The sequence below is a fragment of the Myodes glareolus genome, chromosome 6, assembly GCF_982192425.1.
Source record: "Myodes glareolus chromosome 6, mMyoGla1.1, whole genome shotgun sequence".
NCBI classification, from domain to species: Eukaryota; Metazoa; Chordata; class Mammalia; order Rodentia; family Cricetidae; genus Myodes; species Myodes glareolus.
In genome coordinates this window covers 58143004-58163178 of record NC_142031.1, presented here as the reverse complement: position 1 = coordinate 58163178, position 20175 = coordinate 58143004, and the positions used below count along the sequence as shown (strand labels likewise).

The following is a 20175-nucleotide window of genomic DNA, read 5'->3' as shown; positions in this document are numbered from 1 at the left end:
AGTATCATTGTATTAGGAACCCATCAAGGGGTTAATCCATGTATCAGTCCAGAGAGCAGTCAGGTGCCAATCACTTCTCAAAAGCTGACAACCAAGTATAAAACCTTTGAGGAACATCCCTCCAGAAGCCAGACAGCCCAGTGGCACCAGCACAGACTGGAGGCCCTATGGCTTATAGTTTAAAATACCAACCGGGTCCCTTCCAAGCAATATGGTTTGTCCCTAGGCTCTCTAAACTGCCATTCCTCAGAAACGGACCAGAGGTAAGAAAACTTAACTCATAGACATTCACCATAATCAGTTGTGTGTTCATTCAATACATTAAGTGTTACAGATAAAATATCAAAAGACAGATGCATAGAAAACACATAGTACTGTATCTGTGGACAATAAGTATGCCTTTGCCATGTTTGTAATTGTTGTCTTTACTTAAATAAGTTAATAAATTACAAATACATGAACTAAAGAAGGCAAAAAATTATGCTGATTCTGTAAACTTGAGAAATCTAGGGGGCTGGAGAGATGGCTCAGCAGTTAGGAACATTCTCCTTCCAGAGGACCTGAGTTCAGTTCTAACCACCTACACTGGGTGGCCTACAGTCATCTATAACTCCAGCTCTGGGGGACCTGATGCCCTCTTCTGGCCTCCTCAGCCACCTGCATCCAAGTGCATATACCCATCCACAGATACACACATACACATAATTAAAAATAAATCTTGAAGAAGAGGAGGAGGAAGTGGAAGAAGAAGAGAGGAGAGGAGAGAAGAAAAGAAAAGGGGAGAAGAGATGAGAGAAAGAGAAGTTATTGGCATCATTACACCCAGGCTCTAGCAAGAGTCAGTTTGGCAGCATATACGAAAGGAAAATGCCAAGCGCGTGGCTCCTGAAAAAAACACCAAACACAGCAAGAAGCTGGCCCTTGTGGTGACTGCTGGACACATCACACTATGAAGTAGAATATCAGAGCATATTTTCTTGTGATAAACTCTTTGTTACTGCCCAGAAACAGAGGAACAGGCTACGTGACTTCACACTGGAGAATCCCCCCAAGGCCGACTGTAGCTGTCTGCCTGTCAGCTCCCCAGCAGCCCTGTCGTGAGTCAAAGGTCTCCTGACATGCGGGGAGAGATGCAAAGCCTGCAACAGCGTGGCTAATTATATGCTGTCATATAACTGAGTCGAATGTGTTCCTTGGCCAGTTCCAGGAGGCCATAATCCTCAGGTCAGGTCTGGTGAGTTCCCAGGTGATGTGGCCTAATTCTTGCCTTTATCTGGGCAAGAAGTCAGGTAAACATAAACGCAATGTGGTCTGTACACGCGAGCCCATCACTGCTTGACTGAAGACCACAGCCCTGCAGATATCCAAGTCACGTGGTGGCATATCCTGAGCCACCTTGACCACGCCTGCGTCTCCCACTGTGGCAACCACCACTCCTCTTTGTTTCAATTTTCTGTTCTTCTTCAGCGCTCCCCAGAAGGGGTCACTGCTCTGTACACAAGTCTTAAGACAAAAAGTTCCCAGTTCTTGCTCATCAATCAGAACACAGATCACTTTGCCATTGTTTTGTTTTTATGAGTCAGGATCTCCCCATGCAGTCCTGGCTGGCCTGGAAATTACTATGTAGACCTTGATTGAACTCCAGGCCTCCCAGGGCACACAGAAATTGTAACCATTTTACCGAATAAGTAACAGTCTGTTACTTCAATGATACCTTGGACACCTGTAATCTTATAATTTTTAACAGTATTTATTTACTATAATAAAAATATTTGGCTAAACCAGAGAGGGCAACAATACAACTTCAACTTGTTCAAAGCCAAAATTTCATAATCTAAAGAAATCATGTCCAAGAATATCTGATCTCTGCAGCTAACAAAAACATGCATAGTGTGATACTTATAGTAAGGGCACAGATAGACGTTCCCCCCAGAGTGACAAGGAGATGGTATCTAAACTGCAAAACAGCCTTTTAACATTGGTGGTGCACAATGGAGGCCCTGGGAGGCAGGGGCAGGCAGATCTCTGTGAGTTCCGGGCCAGCCTGGTCTGCACAGTGAGTTCCAGGCCAACCAGGGCTTCACAGTGAGACTCTATCTCAAGAAAAAATAAACCAAAAAAACAAAACAAAATAACAACAATGTCAGGGAACAGGGCCAGCAAGATGATTCAAAGGGTAAAGGCACTTGCTGCTAATCGTGACTACCCGTGTTCTATCCCTGGGCTCACATGGCAGAAAGACAGACTGTGGCAGACTGTCCTCTGACCTGCTGTGGCACACACACACACACACACACACACACACACACAACTGTAAAGAAAGATTCTTCGTGCTGACAGTGCTTATCTCTAGGGGGAAGGAATTCATTTATTGTTTTGTATTCTTTTCTATCTATGAATTTTCTGCCACCAGCACCATAATCCTTGAATCTGAAGAGAATGCTTCTTAATCTTTTAATCAGATAAGGAAATCCATGCATTTTCCTCTGAACAAAACAGAGAAATGGACGAAATGGCTAATGCTAATGTCATTGATCGATTTCTACTCACAATTAACACTGGCTGTTAGCTCGGGGGCGCCCTCACCCTGGCTCCCCATAGGGAGACCCCCTTGTGCAGGCAGGGCAAGGGACAGGGCGGATAACAGTATGTAGACATGCCTTTGATGTCCTCAGCCACCACTGGGACCAGGGGAAACAAAAGCTCATTCTCCCAGCTCTGGCCACAGCCGGACTCCAGGCTCCCCACCTTTTAATACTACTGGGCTCTCCAGAGTGACCTCTGCCCCCACAAACAAAGGCCTCATTCAGCAGCATGGCCAGCCATGTTGAAAATTCTTGCCAGATTCAGCCATTGAGAGAATTTTTGTTTCCAAACTAACTTTGCGTTTCCATCACTCAGCTGGACTGAGAAAGGAGTTTGGGAGGGAACTGATCCCCCAAAAAGATAATTTCTTCCAAAATTAGCAATAATTTGGGGCTCATGAGAATTTTTTTAGCCAAGGAAATTCCAGAGACATTTAATTTCACTTTTTATTTTACCTCTCCCATAAACACATCTGTATATTAGAGCATTTTTAAACATTGCTACTAACCGTAACAAATGGAAATGCACATTCTCCAGATTGTATTTAAGTTTCACATATTGTCTACCCAGGCTTCTAAACCAACTACTAACACCTTTTCTGTGGGTGGGGAGGTCCGACAGGAGCTGACAGATAAAAGTGGTCAGCAGTTTAGGCAAGCCAGCCCTTGAAGGAGCCCAGGCAGGTCATGCCCGTGCCAACCACAAGGTTAACTTCACCCTACAGGTCAGGGTGCCCCAGTTCAGTCCAGGGTGCCAGACGCCATCAGCCCAGCCAAGTTGCCTGCCCTGACTCATATCTCTACTTAACTAGAACACAGTCTTGACTCACAGCATCCCAAAGCTGATGAGCTGTGTTTATGGCTATCAGGAAGCTTCGAGTACCTAAACACACATCTATTTGAGTGTTCATAAACACTACCAACTTTGTCTTTTTTTTTCCTTTTTTTTTTTTTTTTGAGACAAGATCTCAGGTAGTCCAGGCTGGCCCCAAATCCTCTATGTAGCTAAAGATGCCCTTGAACTGTGGATCCCCTGCCTTCACCTCCAGAGTGCTGAGATTACAGGTATACATCACACATGGAGTTTATGCTGGGGAGGGAACTCCATGCTCTACAGATTCAGCTACATCTCCAGCTCAAAAAGCACCAACCCGGACCATCTTCAAAGAAATTGACTCACAAGCAATTCAGCAGAGGACAGGAAGCCTTTCCAACAAACCGTACTGGAACAACTTAGCAAAGAAGTGAACCTGGACCTAAACCCTGACGCCGTCTACAACAGCTGACTCCCAGCGGCTCCCAGCATACAACCAGGAAACAATGCTTTAGAGAACAGAATGTCTTCCTGATCTAGAGCTAGCCAAAGAGTTTTTTAATTTGACATCAAAGACATCATGCACAGGTACACACAGAGAGAAACACAGAGATAGACACAGAGACACAAACACAAAGAGACATACAGACACACGGACATGCATATACAAGTGGACACACATTAAAATTAGACTTCATTAAAATTAAAAAGTTCTGCTCTGAAAAAAAAAAAAAGCCTGCTTAGATGAGGAAACAAACCGCAGCGGGAAGACGTTAGAGTGAAGCACAATAGCGCAGTCAGAAAATGGGCCAAAGCTGTGGAGAGACACCTTACTAAACAGAAAGAACCAACAGACAGCAGAGAACCTGGGAGGAAACAGTAATTAAGAGAACACAACAAGAGTGGGCTAGTGTGACAGCTCGGTCTGGCGGCTCAGCGGTGCAGAGCACTTGTGGCTTACACAGGAACCGAGTTTTTCCCCCAGCACCTCCAATTCAGCAGCTCACAAACAACCTGTACCTCCAGCTCCAGGGAATCCAATGCCCTCTTTTGGCTTCTCCACCCTCACATGCATGGCACACACACATGAATAAAAACAAATCTTCTCGTTTTGTTTTGTCTTTTTTTGAAACAGGGTTTCTCTGTGTAGCTCTGGCTGTCCTGGAACTCACCCTGTAGACCACACTGGGCTGGAACTCATAGACATCCACCTGCCTCTGTCTCCTTGGATTAAAGGCATGTACTATCATGACTCAGTGATAAATATTTCAAAAGCACAATAAAATACCACCACATACCTTACAGGTTGGTTGAATAAAAGATAGTAATAATACCAAATGCAGACAAAGACGCTAAGAAACCAGAACCCTGAGCCCTAGCCATGGGAGGATAAAGGGGCACAGTCACTCTGGGAAACTGCTTCACAATTTATAAAACTAACCATGCAGGGGCTGGAAAGATGGTTCAGCAGTTAAGAGCACTGGCTGTTTTCACAGAGGAACGAGGTTCAAGTCCCAGTGCCCACACGATGACTCACAACCGTCTGTAACTCCAGTTCCAAAGCATCTGATATTCTCCTCTGGCCTCTGCAGTCCCCTGACATCAATGTGGTGCACAGACATACACACATGCAGACCAAACACACATGCAGGCCAAACACCCATGCACAAAAAAATTAAGCATGCACCTAACCTAAAACCTAGCAATTGTGACCTTAGATAGTATCCTACATGGGTTACTATTGCTATGATAAAATCCGTGACCAAAAGCAAGTAGGGGAGGAGAGAGCTTGTTTGGCTTACACTTCCACATTGTAGTCCATCATTGAAGGAAGTCAGGACAGGAACCTGGAGGCAGGAGCTGATGCAGAGGCCATAGAGGGGTGCTGCTTACTGACTTGCTCCCCGTGGCTTGCTCAGGCTGCTTTCTTACAGAACCCAGGACCACCAACCCAGGGATGGCCCTGAGATGACACCTCCCACATGAATCATTAATCGAGTAAATGCTTTACAGGTTTGCCTCCAGGCCATGAAGTAGGTAGTACCTGACTGAGTGGAAGGCCAGAAATTTCTGTGGGAGAGAATCTGGGGTCATCGTGTCCCTTCAGGGTGGAAGCATCTTCAGGGGAAATCCTATTGTAGAGACCTGCACAGGATCACGCATTGCCAACCCTCCTCACCTAAGAGGGACACTTGGAGGGTCTGTCCTAGACTTACAATCGGTTATCTTGTGACAGTACCACAAGAAAGTGAGTGTTACAAGTTCTAATCGGGTAAGGCCGGTGAGAGGGCGGGGAGAAGGGCGGAGAGAAGGGCGGAGAGAGGGGCGGAGAGAGGGCTCAGGAAGTAAATGCCTGTCTCCAACCCCGACTACCTGAGTTCAGTCAATCCCCAAAGTGAAGTGGAAAAAGAATTCCCACAAGCTATCTCTCTGACCTTCACACCTCCTCCTGCCCCCAATCGCTACTCCCAAGAGAAAGCCAAAGGGGATGGCACTCCTGTAGTTCCAGGCCTAGTACTTGGTAGGCAAAACAGCTATCAAGCAGTGTATGGTGGTGGTGGCCGTGGAGGCGGCAGCATTGGCCGCGCACAGGAACGTGCCCACGAACACCGTTAATTCCAGCACGCAGAAGGCAGAAGCAGGTGGATCTATGTGAGGTCAACACACAAAGTGTGTTCCAGAACAGGGAAAGCCACACAGAAAGACCCTATCTAAAAAATAAATAAATAAAAGTGCCGGACAGAATTGAAAGCAAATGATATCCTGGCTCAGTTATGTCCATCTAATAAGGGACAACGTGTCATTTCCGGACAGTAAAATCAGTGTTCAAATAAGCAGAAACTGAATTTCTGCATCATAACAAGCAGCTCAAGAGAGCTAAGGAGCCAGCTCGGAGGGTAAGGTGCTTGCATGCAAGCCGAAGGACCTGAGTTCAATCTCCGAGCACCTAAGTTAAAACAATCATCACCAACGGATACAGCTGTGTTGGGGGGCAGAGATGAAAGCTCCCTAGGGCTCAACCACCAGCCAGTCTAACCAAATAGCGAGCCCCAAAATAGCAAGCCCCTAAGTTCAATGAGAAACTCTGTCTCAAAAAACAAAGTAGAAAGTGATGAAGGAAGTCACACACACACACACACACACACACACACACATATCCATGAGCACACAAAAAATATAAGAATATAAAAAAAATAAAAAAAATATAAGAATATTTAGTAGGAGAAAAGAAACATAGATTACAATTAATTTTATTTTTATCATTGTTATTAGGCCTTTTTAAAATTTTTGAGATAGGCTCTCACACTGTAGGCAAGATTGGCCTCAAACGTGCTGCAACTTTCTTGCCTCTGCTTCCAGAGTGCTCAAACGGGCATGTTCCATCAGGCCCAGTGACATACAATTTCAAATGTCATTTATTCCATGTGTACTCTACACAATTTATAACCAAGTAGAGAATTAGAGGTTTGCGGGGGCCTCTTGTCTTGGCAGACAAGTCTATGTGGTCATAATTTCTGGAGACCCTCACTCCACCCTAGGCCACCACCTACCATCAGTCCAGGTGACGGTGAGGAGGCTGCTTCCTGAGGTGCTTTCAGCAGCTGGGGCTCCTGCTGCCTGAGTTTCTATTTTCCCTCACCCTTGCGGTGTCTGTTCTCAAACTGATCCCTGCCCCCAGAGATAAAGAACTCTTCCCCGGCTACCACCACCCCTAGGGAGAGGCCACTCAGCAGAACGACCCTGGAGGAGTCCGGAGGCTTCTGGCACCACTGTCTTATAGGGCAGTTCCCTTCCACAAACTGGGAGGTGAGCCATTGAGGCTGGACTCGGGGGCATCTCCTGCAGCAAACCACCTGGTTAATCATGCATTAATTTTTATTTTTAGGCGCATTGATGTTTTGCTTGCATGTGTGTCTGTAGGAGGGTGTCAGATCCCCTGGAAGTGAAGTTACAGCGTGAGCTGCTATGTGTGGGTGCTGGGAATTGAACTAGGGTCTTCTGGAAGAACAGCCAGTGCTCTTAACCGCTGAGCCATCTCCACATTCTCGAAAACCATTTTTACTGAACCAAACTTCTACCCTTTTATTCTCTCTTATATTGACTCCTGCAAACCCATTCTTGAAAGTCAACCAGCTACTCCTGACTTCACACAACACCCTCCAACTACGCTTCAGTGGAGCCCAACTCAGGGTGGACTCTACCCTCTCCTGAGAGTAAGCATTTGTCTCTCCCAGACAGTTATCTAAAGAATCCCAGTACAGTAGCAGACGCCAACACAGAGGTGCAAGGCCTGGCTTGGGAAAGGTGGCAGCCCATAGTATGGCTAATGGGTCCTTGGTCCTCTGAGGGCGATAAAAATGCTCGGAACTGGACAGTGGAAAAGCTGCACAACTCTGAACGCATTTTTCAAATGAATTGTGTACATTAAACTATGGGATGTAAAATATGCTAAACTATGGGATGTAGAATAGTTTTTAAATTTTTTTAAAATATTCACTGTGTAACCAGCAAAGAGGTCCACTGGGTAAAGGTGCTTGCTGCCAAGCCTGTTAACCAGGATCCATGTGGTAAAAGGAGAGAACCAACTCCCAATAGTTGCACTCTGACCCCACATGTGTGCCGTGTCACGTATGTGCACACCAATAAATAAACAAGTGTAAAATAAGATATTCATTGCACACAGAAAAGAGCTGAATAATACAGCCCGATGTAAAAAGATGTTGGTACGGGTGGTCTTGGGGTGAGGGGCAACCTTTTTCTCCTTGAAAACGTCTTTATTGAGCTACCACTTCTCGTTAACAAGGCACGGGAGCCTGCTCACCTGTAAAATACAAACAGTAACCCCAGGTTGTTTTCCAGGTTGGAAAGCCTATGGTGAGTCCCAAAATAGTTTCTCATACCATTTGGTGCTCAAGAAGAGGTGACTTATAATCAGTGTCATTCAGTTTTAAGTCAGGAGGCCACGCAGTGACGACGTCGCGAGGAAATGAACTAGTCCCGCAGGACAAGCCTCTGGTCACTGCTACGCTTCCTCCCAGGGTCTCCGACAGGGCCACACACAAGAGCCTACTTCAAGGGCTGGAGCGATGGCTCAAAAGGGCACCTGCTGCTTTTCATTTCCCAGTGCCTGCATCGGGCAGCTCACCCGTGACTCCAGCTCCAGAGAATCCAACATCCCCTGCACGCTCCCATGGGCTCAAATCCCCCAACGCAACACTAAACTGAATGACATTTTTGATTCATACAGAGGTAAACCTTTAATTCCTTTTTCATGGTTCCTGCCAGTGTTCCAGAAGTTCCAAGAAGAACGAACACCCATTCACTTAGCAAATATCACTGAACACCTACTGAGCACCTACTATGGGCCAGCCATTGTAATGGGCAGGCGGGTAACCACAGTGACTCGTGCTCCCTCGGTGCTTCTCGTGGGTGTCCTAGAGCAGTGACCCCCACCCTGGGAGTCAAGACCCCTTTGGTGAGGTCGAACGACCTTTTCACAGGAGTTGCCTAAGACTACCAGAAATAGCAGAGATTTACATTACAATTCATAACAGTAGCAAAATTACAGGTATGAAGTAGCAATGAAAATAACTGTTGGGGGGTCACCACAACATGAGGAGCTGTCTTAAAGGGTCATGGCATTAGAAAGGGTGAGGAAACACTGGGTTAGAGGAAGCGGGTTGCCAAATAAACGTCACTGCGTTGGAAGTGTCACCACGGGAGAACTCGGTCTTTTAACTTTGCACGAAATCGCCTGTGTAGACTCCTGTCCAGAAATATCGTATCTCACGATTTCTTTCCCAAATCCTTACAAGTCAAGAACATGCCAGTTCTCAGAGTTCCTGAATGATGAATGCCCCCCCCCACCCTTGTCATTCCACAGTCAGTAATGCCCTATGCATTCACCTTATGGGTTTCCAGACTTGAAAGGGGGGAAAATGCACCCAGTTCAGGAGAGTCCAGGGATTGAACCCAGGTTCTCATGCATGCAAGGCAAGCACTTTAGTGGTTGAACTACCTTCCCAGCCCTGGTCTTATTCCTTTACACTCATAGCTATGTTGGCTATATTCATGGAGTAATGTTTAAACCTGACTGTAATCCGAGACACATGAAGTCAAAGAGTTTCTGAGTAGGTCTAAGTGGGGACCTGAGAATGCACATTTTGTAATGCAGACCCAGGCACTACAATTTATGAGGCATGACAGTCAATGAAAAAATCAAAGCTTACAAACAAAGTTAAAGTCAGAAGGAAGCTTGTAGGTGACCTAGGTCAACTTCTTTAAGTGTCCGGAGAGAAGAACCAGTTCCCTCAAGGTCACAGTGAATGGTAAAACAGGTTCCCTGACCCCGGGACCTGGGCCATTCTGTTACACGATCCCATGTCCAATCTACCTCTTTCTGCTTTCAGGGCACACTGATCTAGCTTTGTAATTTCCCATAACGAAGAGTCATGAGAATCAACTGTATCAAGATTTATGCTGGAGCAGGGGAGCAGAGAGAATTTCAGTAGCTAGAAACATGACGCTCTTGAAAAGTTCCTGAGTTCTGCTCCCAGCATCCACATCAAGTTGCTCACAATCACCAGTAACTCCAGCTCTGTGGGATACAACGCCCTCTCCTGGCATCTATAGGTAACTGCATTTACATGCACAGGCACACAAGCATACACACATATTTAAATCTTGTTTTAAAAAAGTTTTACATTGAATATTTCCAAGAGAGCTGGGTTTTCACACAGACTGAAATACATCTCTTCCACTCAAAAGAAAACAGAACAAAAACGTTATATACACATCTATGTCAAACCAGACCCTAGTAAACAAAATTAAGGCACAAATTTCTGTCCCCCAAAACCCTTAAATTGGCAGCATAAATACAATGCAAAATGTATCCCAGGGATGGCTAAATGACCTAAAATCTGGCTTTAAAAAACTAGATAATTTCTGCAGAGACCAAGAGAGCTTAAGTCAGACTTCATTCATTTCACCTCTTGTCCTAGAAGTCAAATATCTTTTGCCACCTCTTAAGAGTAGAAAGCTTGAGATACACCATTATCATCACTCAGGGGTGTTTTCTCACTATAGAAAGAATGCTAAAAGAACACAAGTGTAGAAAGCTTCTAAAGAAATGGTTAGATTAAGCCAGGCATCGTGGTACATGCCTTTAATCCCAGCACTCGGGAGGCAGAGGCAGGCAGAGTTTGAGGCCAGCCTGGTCTACAGAGCGAGTTTCAGGACAGCTCGGGCTGTTATGCAGAGAAACCCAGTCTCGAAAAACCAAAATATATGGATCAGTTATAATTTGTCTACACAATATGCAGTCATTATCTAAAATAAGATACTCAATACTCATAATCATTATGTAGAGAAACCAGATACAAAATGACATAAATTGAATATCTTGTAATTCTGACCAACTTCTTGGCATAGTTTCATAGGCCTTTAATTCCGGTACTCTGGGGGCAGAGGCAGATGGATCAGTGAAGGTCAGATCATGTCAAGGTCAGCCTGGTCTCCATAGTGGTTCCAAGGCAGTCATAGATACACAATGAGACCCTGTCTCAATTTAAAAAAAAAAAAAGACCAACTTTTAGAAACAACCAGAAACTCATTTTTATGCCATGAAAATAAAATATGAATCATAATTATAATTTCTGGTTTGCTTTTCTAATTTCTAAGCTTTTTTTTCCTAATTCCTTTGCTGCTTCTTTTTTTTTCTCTTTTGGCTTTTTGAGAAAGGGTTTCTCTGTGTAGCCTTGGCTATTCTGGAGCTTGTTCTATAGACCAGGCTAGCCTCAAAGTCAGAAATTTATCTGTCTCTGCCTCCGGAGTGCTGGAATTAAAGGCATGTGCCACCATGCCCAGCTCCCCTGAGTGTTCTGAAAGTTGAGGTCACAAATGTGTATTCCTTCTGCCATAGCCTTCTCCTGCTATATTTTTAAACTATAATTAGCCTTAAAGTACTACAATTTATCACCATATCTAGAAACTGAACCAAAAGCCAAAACTATCCATTAAGCAATATCTGACTGACAGGATTAACTGCCTGGGGTGTTTTGGGCAGAATTAGACATCCACAGACCCTCTAGAAGAGCGGTCCCAGTCTCAACTCCATCGCTTCCACGAAAGCTCTAAAGGCATCCTCACCACATCTGGAGCACCAAGCTGGAAGGGGAAAGGCGAGGCACGCCAAAGCAAACTCCCTTCTCCTGACACAGGACCGTTTATAAACAGCCTTGCTGTCAACCCCTGGTCCTGCGGCTTCTGATCTTCAAACTTGGGTGTGGGGCAGTGGGCAGGGGTCTCACCCTCTCTCTTTGTCACACTTCCCTTTTGGATTTTCTGATCTGTTGTTGGCTCTGCTTGGAGGCTGCCTCAAGAACCTCTACATAATTCAAATGCTGAAACCCCAAACTGGACACACAGTTAAAGGAAACTTCTAATGTCAAGTGAATTGGTAGGGCCAGATGGAGTACAGGCAAGGTCAGGGAGACTCCATCAGGGGTTTCCTAAGTGGAAATGCAATCAATGCACAGAAACCTTAGCTGGTCTAGAAGATTAGAACATCTGGTTAAAATTACTAACCGAGGAGACAGTTACAAAGCAATACCTACCAAAGATTGCCACTGGTTTAAAGATTGTCCCAGGTTTAAAACATTTTAAGCCACAAACCACGTAAACCACCTTCAATGACAAGAAAGGCCAAAATGGGACACCAGCTTCAGATCAAAATGACTCCTAACTCCATAAAGAATACCAGTACCAAAATGAGAAGGAACGGAATGCCTTGTGCAAATGTTGCAGGAGAACCAAAATGTCACAGATCACATTGCAAACTTTAAATGAACCAGAGTTAGGAATGGGGTGGGGAGGACAACCCACAGACACAGCCCCTCGCCCATAAAGGTGTTTTACATTTAAATCCAGCTTGCTTGCTGGGAGCAAACTTCTGAGCAAGCATTTGGAATCAGTGCTTCTTTGAGAGAGGCATCCTGTAAAGTTGCAAACTGAAGCAAACTTTCTGTTGAAAACTCCCAGCAATGTAATTCCACCAAGCACTGCAAACCTAGACATATGCACAAGACTAGGTTCAGAATCCTCTTGAGAATACTCAGCGTTAAAGGCAAAAGAGTGTCCTTGGTGCGACTAAATGAGCTTTTTTTTTTTCAGGTTAAATTTACACATTGATCATTTTTTAAAGGGCTAATAAAAAAAATTTCAAGCCCCGAGGCAACACTTGACTCTATAATAAAAGTTGATTCAAGAAAAACTTCAGTCTATAAAGTAGGTAATTTCTTTTGGCTGCTCCTCAGGAGGAGGGATCTAATGAGCTATGACAGCAAAATGGCCCAGTGTCTTTCTGTGTGGAGGGTCTCCTGGCCTCCCCACCACCACCGCCACCACCACCACCCTTGATCACTGGGGACCTGGCGAGTGCGCGCGCACAAACACACACACACACACACACACACACACACACACACACACACACACACACACATTCTTCGACGTCAGGCCAGTAGCCTTTGTTTCAAGCTCTCTCTCAGCTGGGGTCCAGCAACCAAAACTCCTCAGCCAATGACCACCACTGCCACCAGCCTTTCACAGGTTCCCATGGCCACTCTGGGGAAAAGTCGCTTTTCTCCCATGTTCCAGTACTGTAGAAAACGCGGGTGTCACCTCGGGGTGCAAACAGGCTCCCTAACACAGAACCACGGAACACACAACCCGGAGCAGCGCTGTCTTTCTTCCTAAAGTTCTTACCTAAGCAGCAGGAGCTTTCACCATGTGCCAGGAGCGCTTTGGCTTTGGCTCTGGCTGGCTGTCTCTCTCACTCACACACACGCACACACACACACACACACACACACGGACATACGGACACGGACATACGGACACGGACACCTCCCACAGCCCTTTGCGCTCGCCCCTCTCCCCGCGGCCACCCTCACCTCGCGCCCTTTGTCCTCGCCCCGGTCCTCGGAGCCCGCGCTGCCCGAGCCGGAGCAGCGTAAAGCCCGGAGCCGCGGAGTCGCGGAGTCCTCCCGTCCGGGTCTTGCGGGCGGCCGTGCTTGGGGAGCGCGGGGGGTGGGGGGGAACCTGAGCAGGGGCAGCGGCTCTACCTAGGTGTGGGCGCAGAAGGGGACTGACCAACCCTGCGGGTGTCGCGCCCGCCCTGTTCCACCTCAGCTGCACTCACCCGCAGGCTCGTTGGGAATCTCACAGGGTTCGCAGCTCCGGAGGGGTCCGCGCGGAAGTCGGAAGCCTCCTGGGACAGAGGTCAATTGTTGCTTGGCCGCAGAAGCCCGAGGAGGAGGTAGGGTGGGGGGACGCGCTAGGGAGCAAGACCCCCTCCCCCAGACGGCTCCACCCGACGCAGGGCGTGTCCGTGGACCGCAGGACAGCGCCCTTGGCAGTTCAAGAGGACAGAGGTAGGAGACTCGGGCTCCCGACAGTGGAGGTTAGTGAGCCCCCTGCAGTAAGGAACCTACCTAAGACCAACAGATGAAGATTCTGGAACCTTGGACACCGTGGGTGGAACCCGAACTTCCCCAGATGCGAGCATGGGTCAGAAAGATGAGCGCGGGAAGGAAGGAACAAATCTGATTGCCTGGGCAGACCTCTCTGCCGCCGCAGAGGTGGTCACAAGCGACTCGCAGAGGAGGTGGGGCAAATCAAACAACAGAAGGGACCCAGGACCGTCCTCACCATCTCCTCTGCCGCCACCATCCCTTTCTGGGAAGCTCTGTGTTTTCAGAACTCCCAGGATGTACCCAGCGCCTTGTCCCCCTCCTGTCTTTCAAGAACTCCAGGAGGGGTGATGAGGTAGCTCAGTGGGTACAGGAGCTTGCAGCCAAAAACTGAACCCCTGTGTTGGATCCAGGAGCTCCCACAAGTTGTCCTCTGACCTCGGCAGCACACGTGCACCCACACACAGAGATGAGAGAGAGAGAGAGAGAGAGAGAGAGAGAGAGAGAGAGAGAGAGAGAGAGAGAGAGAGAGAGATTTTTAAAAAGTACCAGCAGATGGCTCGGGCCAGGGTCCTAGAAAAACAGAGAGCCGGTCTGGCTAGGAGAGGAAGACAATGGGAGAATAAGGGTCAATCTCCTGCAAAAGTGGACAGGTTGAGGGATGCTCCTCCTCTCCATTTTCACAATGACATTGGCACCAGCTTCCTTTTCTAATTAGGAAATATATTCCAAGCACAGGCCAGACTAGGGACAGTTACGTGAAGAACCCTGTCCTGTGCCTAAGACCCAGCCAAGCCTAACTGGATGCAGATGTTTCTGTAATAAAAAAGTATTTCAAGAAGTTAGGAATCGAGTCTAAGTAACCCTGCCTAGGATGCAGCGAGTTCCCCAGCACTGCATGAGCATAAACCAGGCATGGTGGCCCATGACTGTAAAGCCAGCCCTCCAGGAAATGAGGAAGGGAGAATCAGAAGTTCAAAGTCATCACTGGTTACATTGAGTTTGAGGCCAGCCTGGGCTAAGTAAAACTGCAGATCAAGAAAATAAAAAATGTTCTTGCCTCCTCACCTAGCACTGCCTCGAAAGGGACTTGCATGGCTGTTGTAAGGGAGACAGCTTTATCAGCATAGCCGCTCTCCATGTGGACTCCCACCCCTTCATTTGTAACCTAGACTCTTTGTTCTGCTCTGCTTATGAGAATATTTGTGGGATGCCTGACCTTACAGTCTGTTCATTGGAAGTGCTGAGTAATACTCCCTGTCAGGAGCCTGGGACAACTTTGTTTCCATTCTTCTGTTGATGGACATTTAAGTTGACCTAGCTTGCAAGAGTGCAAACAAGGCAGAAGTGAACATTCTTAAATTACAGAGTTACTGTTGCATCAATGGCAACCAACATGTTTACTTTGTGGTTTGGGTTAGAAACTGAAGTTGCTTTTAAAATAAATGTAAAGTTTTATTATTAAAAGCACATACATATACAATGTGCTTTAATCATACTCCCCCACGTCAACGTTCTCTCGTCTTCTTCCTCCTGTTGAACTCCTTCCCCTATTATTTTCATGTCTGTGTGTGTGTGTGTGTGTATGTATGTGTGTCTGTGGGTGGGTGTGTCTGTGTATCTGTGTGTCTGTGTCTGTAGGTGTGTATGTTTGTGGGTGTGTGTCTGTGTCTTCATGTGTATCTGTGGGTGGGTGTGTCTGTGGGTGTATGTACCTATGTTTAATGAGACAACATGATCCCTGGGTGGGAGAGTTATTTGCCTGAAAGCATCCTTACAGTTTGGTTGCTTATCTGTCACACAAAATACAGGCCAAAAGTCAGCAAACTTTTTATAAAGGCAAGAAGTATTTAAAGTTTTCCCAGCATATTGAGGCCAAGTCCTCTTATAAGTATTTACAATGTACCCCTTAAAACTTTGAAAGAGGCTGGGATGTCATTCAGTGGAAGACACTTGCATGAGGAGTACTTGGTGGGCCCTGGGTTCTAGCCCCAATGCTACAAAACAAACAAACAAATAATAAATAGCACCAGACTTACCTCATGGCTGTAAAAGCAGAACCTAGCAAAGCTGCAGTCAGCTCGCTGGAGAGGAGAGAGACTCCAAGTCCCTTCCTCTCTCATTCAGAAGGTCATCCCCCCCACACACAAAAAGACAACCACTTTCAACAAAGACCAAAGTACAATTGGGCTCAACATTAAACTTAATATGACCACGGTGTCACACGAAGTGGGGGGAAGCACCCCCTCACACACAGGTTCCTCTCTCATCCCTATGCTCACACACATTTCTTCCTCTGTGCTTTTCTATTTGTGTGTACCCAACAATCCCCTGCACACATAAATGCATGGATGCTTCCTGCAAACCTTCATTGCTTATTATAATGACTTTTGGGGAAACACTGAATGCTAACTTTGAAAATCTGTAATGAATTTTAGGAATGCATAGGCTCATACCAATTAGGCAGTAATTAGGAAACAAAGTGGAGCTCACTAGAAAAGGCGTTGATTGTTTTGTAGCCTAATGAACCATCTCCCTGTTCCGAGTTCATTAACTTAAACACCAGCACAAAGAGAAACGCTTTTGATTGCTTTTTCCTTGAACTGAACCTGACTGACTGATTTTATGTCTTTATTGAACTTGAGCCAAAACTTGAGAATAGAAAAAGAAGTAGTTTCAAAATATATTCTTCAATGAATCGAATCAACCTGATTTAAAACGTTTTATTATTGACAAGAATGGGGCCAAACCAAAACCTGTGGTGGTTGACCTCAAACTTACTAAGGAACTGTCAATCTCCGAGCCCATTCAGTGATTTGAGGTCTTTTCCCTAGAGGCCGTGAGGTCAGCCAGGCAATTAGACATGGCTTCTGGGCACCTTTGTCTCTTTGCCCAGCATTATCCTTTCGGTCACACACACATTCACTGTCGCACACACACATTCCTCTCTGCCCCATTCATGCCCACCGTCCCGTGCATTCCTTTCTTACGAGGCTATTCATGTGTGGCTCCATCCCCTACACATATGTACATCTGTAAATGTGTAAAGCACATGTGGCTCTTTCCCACATACACCCGTGACTCTTCATAGTACGTCTTTCCACACGCACAGACCCTCCCCATGTATCTTGTGACTCAAACGTTTCTCCACTTGATGACGGACACACTCTCCTTTAGCTTGTATTTCCTGCATGCCCAGCTCCTCTCGGACATTTAACTTTCTGCCGTACACGTGTTTTCACACCACTTTGCCAAATACAAATTCATTCTCTAGTATCTTTGTGTATTTGTCTAGCTGGATGCACACGCACCGAGTAAGTAAATAGTCTTTAAAAACTAAGTGAAAATACAGTATTCATTCATTTCAAGTTGCGGCAGTTATTTAAGCAGTTGGAGCAGGCATGCAAGTGGATGCAGCTTTTGGAACCTCCACTTGTGCCTATCAAGCGGTTTAGGATTGTGTACAAGTCTCCCGCCACTTGTTTCTATACAAAGAAGGCTTTCAAATGAGCTGAGGGTCCTTGATGCTTGTTCTCTGATATAAGTAAATTGTACCCCGTTTATATAGTTAAGTGGCACTCCCTAGGGTGAGTGTGTGCCTCCCCCCATAGGGAAATGCTTACATCCAATTTCCTTAAATGATCCCAAGATGTAAGGGAAAATAACCACTAAGGCTGCCACAAAGGGACCCCAGACTTACTGATTCATAGGCAGGGACAAAAAAAGGATCTCAAGTCAAAGTGTGAGCAGGTTAGGGCTTTCTCTCAGCTTCCAGAAAAAAACTGTACAAGCCCCTCTTGTTGGCTCTCTTCTCCCTATATTTCTTTACAAAGTCTTTCCTCTGTGCCCCTATGTGTCCCAATTTATTCCTATAGTGATACTAGACATATTGGATTGGGTTCCAACCTAAGAACATCATTTGATGTAAATTCATTGTAAATATCCCCTCTCTAGAGAAGGCCACATTCTAAGTTATTGTTATGACTGATGGGAGTTGGGGGAAAGGACACAGCAGACTTTGATTTGTTTCTGCATATGGTAGTTTATTAGCAAGAGAAAATAATTCTAAACTCCACCTTTATCGATAATAAGTCTGGGGCTGGGGATGCATCGCAATTTATAGAGTGCTTGTCCAGCATGCAGAAAGTGCTTAGTTCAGTCCACAGCACTGTATTAAACCAGATGAATGGTGCACACCGTCCTGAGTTCCATAGCATGTTTGAAGGGCAGTCTGGCATATGTTGAGTCTCTACTACAAATAGTGTACCAGTGGTCTGACGTGGCAATTCCTCATTTCAAACTTAAAGTCCGAATCTAACCGAATCTCCTCACTCCACCTTTCAAGGAATATAGCCCGTTCCAATACACCACACACACACACACACACACACACACACGCGCGCGCGCGCGCGCGCGCGCGCGCCCTTGGCGGGAGAGCGAGGGAGACTGGACTCCTAAGGTGATATTGCTCCACCTGGTGGCGAGCCAAGGAACTTGACGGTGCATTCACTGACTATGGCAGGTCTGCAGCAAGGTGCATTCGAGAGGCAAAGCCAACATAGATCTCAGAGGCAGGGTGCAGAAGATTAGCAGTTAAATGAAGCACTTTGGCAATCAACTGATCACCAAACAAACTAGAGCAAATGGAACAGAAAAAAATTAACTCGACTCTGACAAGACATTCCTTCAAAATCAGGCTGCAGAATTGCACTTCCATAAAAACCATCTGAGCTGAGCCATGGGGATTACAAATTCCAGAGCAACCTGGACTACACAGGAAGCTCAAGATTAGCCTGAGCTACACACTGAGTTCAAGACCCATCTGGGTTATAAGGTAAGACCTTGTTTAAAGATGAAGAGGGGGGAGAAGGAGCAGGAAGAGGAGAAAGAGGATGAAAGGAAAGAGGGGAGGAGGAAGGGAAGGAGGAAGGGAAAGGGAAAGAAACAAGAAGAGGCAGGGGAAGAGGGGGGCAGGAAGGGAGGAAGGGAATAAAAGGAAAGAGGTGGAGGAGGTAGAGGAGAAGGAAGGGGAAGAGGAACAAGAAGAATAAGGAGAGGAGAGGGAGCAAGAAGGAAGGAAGGGAAGAAGGGGGAGACGAGTATTGTGTAATGTTTTACTCTTTTGGCTTTTGGGAGAGCACCACCCAGCTCCCAAATAAATCACACACATGAATGCCTGGTCTTAGCTTGGCTTGTTTCTTGCCAGCTTTTCTTAAATTATCCCGATTACCTTTTGCCTCTGGGCTTTTATCTTTCTCTATTTCTGTATAGCTTTCTTTACTTCTTGCTCCATGGCCTGCTGTGTAGCTGGGTGGCTGGTCCCTGATATCCTCCTCTCCTTGTTCTCTTGCTCCTTCTTCCTTGTTTCTCCTTCTATTTATTCTCTCTGCCTGCCACCCCTGCCTACCCTTGCTCCTGTCTCACTATTGGCCATTCAGCTCTTTATTTATAGACCATCAGGTGTTTTAGACAGGCAAAGAATCACAGCTTCACAAAGTTAAACAATGCAGCATAAACAAAAGCAACATACCCTAAAATAATATTACTCAACATTTCCTCTTTTTTTCTTTTTAAACAAAAATGAAAAAGTTTAACTTGAGTATAGTAAGACTGTGTGTATACAATAAGAACAATGATCACGTAAAGATTACATTCACAATATACTGAATTGCGATTCATTTGTGTCTGGTAAATTTAAAGAAAATATTCCATTATCTATCCTATCTTAAAGAATCTAAAATTTTATACCTAACTTACTTTCTATCATATCTAAGAAAAAGTGAAACTATAACTATCTAGTTTTCAACTCCATCAAAGACACTAGAAGGATATAATATTATTTAAATAAGCAAAAGTGCATTGGAAATGACTTCCAAACTCTTTAAAAATGACAGAGACATCTGACTGCCCAGATAGTCCCCAAAGTTCCTTTGCAATGTTGGGGCAACCATCTTCAGTCTACAGGCCCATAGTAACTGGAAGACTTCTCAATGAAGCAGGAAATTTGAAAGAATGTCCCACCCACATTGACAGTTTGTCAGCCACTTTCTTCTGCATCCTGCAGAATGTCTGGCAGTTTCTTCTGTGAAGCAGGAACCCTGAAGGACCATCCCACCTTGTCTTGGTAAAATTAAGCAATCACTTTCCTGTGGGTCCTGAATGTCCAGGTTTATACAGCATTCTGTCAAGAGGTTCAGGCAAGAGCAGCTTCTTGCCCAATTGGCTAGCCTTGTCACATTGAAAGCAAACACCATAAGGAGTTTCTTCAGCGTCCATCATCTCTGAAGTAAATTGGTGCTGCAGG

General features: G+C 45.7%; 1 protein-coding gene across 5 annotated transcripts in view; it reads right to left on the bottom strand.

Moving 5' to 3' along the window:
- The window catches only part of Greb1 (growth regulating estrogen receptor binding 1), a 132053-nt gene extending 118244 nt beyond the window's left edge, over window positions 1–13809 (bottom strand). For 3 of the 5 annotated variants that reach the window (XM_087907234.1, XM_087907238.1, XM_087907237.1), the window contains exon 1: window positions 13601–13804. The gene's annotated coding sequence lies outside the window, so the exon portion shown is untranslated. Of the gene's footprint in view, window positions 1–13164; window positions 13283–13600 lie in introns of those variants that run through there. The other 2 variants (XM_087907239.1, XM_087907235.1) reach the window with 2 other exon arrangements.
- Between the last annotated feature and the right edge of the window lie 6366 nt (window positions 13810–20175).